Source organism: Tupaia chinensis, unplaced genomic scaffold (genome assembly GCF_000334495.1).
Source record: "Tupaia chinensis unplaced genomic scaffold, TupChi_1.0 Scaffold000392_1, whole genome shotgun sequence".
In the NCBI taxonomy this organism is placed as follows: Eukaryota; Metazoa; Chordata; class Mammalia; order Scandentia; family Tupaiidae; genus Tupaia; species Tupaia belangeri.
The window spans coordinates 5,681,105-5,684,464 of record NW_006159894.1 but is presented as its reverse complement, the minus strand read 5'-3'; the positions used below and the strand labels follow the sequence as shown (position 1 = coordinate 5,684,464).

Here is a 3,360-nt window from a genome sequence, read left to right as displayed (position 1 = left end):
CACCACTTGCTGGTCCCCCATTTAATATGTTTTAAAGTATTTAAATTCTAAGTAAGGACAACCCTTTCTCTTTTTGAGTTTTTTTTTTTTCATTTTATTTAACAAATGTAGGCCATAAAATATTTATACCTTAAATCTTTTCTATGCACTGTACTCATGTATTTTGGTTAGCCGGAACTAAATGTTTTGCTATGTCTTTCCATAGCTTCTTTCTAAAACCTTCAGTTATCTTCTTTTTATATTGGGATTATACCTGAAGAGATCATCAGTGAGAGACTCTTCCTCTACATGTCAATTTTGCACTTTCATTTCCTGCCCTAACCACTCTAGTTGTGTATTCTTTCAAGCACGATGTGCTATTGGATCTGATCCTTCAGTGATGTGTGGGAGTTATTCTGCTCCAGAATATGCAACTCTTTTGAATGTCTTTAAATTCCATAGTTGATCATGCTCATTATTTATATCAGATGGATTTCTGGTGGTAGAATGTCAACCACCAATGATCTAAATTCAGTCAGTAACATCTTTCTTGGAGGTATCTCAGTATCATCACAAAGTTCATCATTGTTAGATAATTCTTCTTTAGTTGACTACATTGACTTCTTCTTGAGCTTACAGTTTTTTTCCCCTAATTTAATTTTCTTGAGATATTTTACTTTATTATGGTACTTTGTCACTAAAAATGTAATTTGTTTCTAACATTTTCTCATTTTTGAACTTTCACTTCAATTTCTAACTTTGGTTTTGTGTATCTGTATACCAGTTCCAACACTTTATCCTCTATGACCAAATCATCAATTTCTTTTTCTTTTATGTGCCTCTTAAATTTTCTTTAGAAAGATATTTATTGGCAGAATTTTTCATACTGGATGCTAAATCTATATCTATAAATATGTTTTCTGAATTTTTATCCACAGGTTCCTTATTTTCCTCATTGAGGGTCTAACATACTAAAATAAAACAAACCATTTCTATTCTTTGTTATTTCAATGAAGATTTTTTTTTCTTCATTCCTTTCCCTTTTCTTAGTAGCTGCTGAAAGTAGTTTTGATGCTGCTGAGAAGCTGCTGCTGAGAAGCCCAATCTTTACTTTTGCTAAGATCAGAGACTTTTGTTGATGAAAGCTGATGGTTTGGAATTTTTTACCCTAATAATAGCCTTTGATACTATAGTATTATGATTACAGCTTTTTTTTTTTTTTTTGGAGGGAGGGATGGTGTTGTTCTTTCATAGTGGATGTTTCTTGAGAAAACATTCTGAATTTTTGTTACATTCTGGAGATTGGGATTTATTTTTTTATTTAAAAAATTTTTTTTGGTCTTGATTTCTGTGGTCTCAAATGCATACATGCATTTGCTTACTCTGATTCTTTGTCAGCTATGTATGTTGTAGTATCTACTGGGGCACTTGGCATTTGTTTTTCATCGACTGACAAGCCTTGGGCAAGGTTTGGCTCTGGAGTTGTTTCTTTAATCCTTTGGAGCATATCCATGATTGAATTAATCCATTTTTTTCTGAGTCAAGAATTAAGATACTGAATGTGTTCTTCCTACATCAACAACACAAGTTCTAGAAACTGAAAAGAAACTAAATTCTTCTTCATTTTCTTCTGTTATCAAGCTAGTTTTTCTACCTCCAAAAACAACTGCCAAACTTAATTTCCAATGCTTTCAATTTGTGGAGGTTGTTTCTTGAGCTGAACTAATTTGACAAATTCAGTAAAATATTCTGGTTTTGTAACTGGACACCTCCACATACTGTGTGGTCACAAAGAAGTCCACCACCTTGAGGCTAGTTTCAACACAAATCAAAGCTTGAATGATGCTTTTGTACACAGGCAGCTAAAGGCACCCACTTGAGAAGACTTGCCCTTTGGCTCAACATCCATAGCTCCTCCTGCAGCACCCCACCCTGCACTTTCATTTATGTTTCATGGGCACTCCATACTTCCATTTCTGGCATAGTCTGGATTCTGGGAATTCCAGACTGCAGCAGTTGGTGAAGCTGGGCTTGTGGCTGAGCCTCGGATGAGGTTTTCTTAGTAAGAGGTTGCACTTTAGGCTGGATCAGCAAGATAGAGGGACCAGGTCTGAGTAGTAATGATATTTCTTTGGATTTTGAGATTGAGTTCCCTAACTTCTTAAAAATGAGGCTGATTATAGACCAACTTTGATTTAATCACCGAGAGCTCATAAGTACAGGAATTTTTTAAAAGTCCATGGAAATATATGCTATGAAAAAACACAGATTTCAATTTTTTTTTGCACCAAATGAACTCATAGTTTAATTCCAGTTGTTTTCCACAAACTTTTAGTAGCATCCTTGTATTTATCTGAATGATGTGCAGAGAACTGAAGTTGAAACGATACTAATTAGGAGTTCCATTTTAGTACTCCGATAAGTAGTTGTTTATGCACATAACCACGTGGTTATGCCTACTTGTGTTTTCACAGATTTCTCTTTTCCTCTCTTGTTCCTGTCTTGAATATTTGGTGCATCTTTCCTGTCCTATTTGTGCTTTTTAATCTTCTATGGTGTGGGCAATTAGTTAATCAGACCTTGTGTGTTACACGAGTCAAGAAGCTTTGGAGACAGAGGAAGTACAGATCTGAGACAAAATGAGCTCTGTGTTCTAGCCTGGTGCTTCTCAAATTTTAACCTATACTGGAAGCACCCAAAGAGGTTGTAAAAACAGGGTCTGATTTTAGTTGTCTTCAGATGGGACCTAAGATTCTGCATTTTTGACAAGGCAAGTGACATTAATACTGTTAATTTATGGTCCATGCTTTAAGCCTAAGGCTAGTCTGTTGGAAATTAACACAGATTTGACTATTAGTTTTAGAAGACATTTTTTAAAAAAGTATTTATTTTATTTATTATCATTATTGTTATTTTAAGTTTGCTATAGGGCATGTATGTGAGATAGAGAGAGCCAGAGAGAGAAAAAGCCCTAACTTGAAACACAGTTGACCATGTGGGAGTTCAGTGCCTTAACCACCATGCCACCACTGGCCTGAGGACGTTATTGTTAAATTAAAAAAAAAAAAGTTTTCAAACTGTTACTAGTACCTGGCACCCTTGAAAAGTGTTGGCTTCCAGTACAGGGAACTGTTTACAGGAATCTAAGCAATTCATTACAAGTCTCTCATCTGATATTTAGAAACCAAAACTTTGTGAATGAGATAAACGTGTAGAAGAAAGTTGTTGAAACAAGGGGAAAGTCTTTGAATAAGAAAATATGGCTGGGGACCAGCAGCTGGTATAATGGCTATGTTGCTGGACTCCCATGTAGTTGACCACAGTTCTTCTAGTCCTGGACTAGGTGACTTAAACTCACACCGGATGCGTGTGAGTGTGTGG

General features: G+C 35.5%; 1 pseudogene; it reads right to left on the bottom strand.

Annotated features, from left to right (window-relative positions):
- Positions 1-225: 225 nt before the first annotated feature.
- On the bottom strand, positions 226-1,756 carry LOC102480289 (nibrin pseudogene; annotated as a pseudogene).
- Between the last annotated feature and the right edge of the window lie 1,604 nt (positions 1,757-3,360).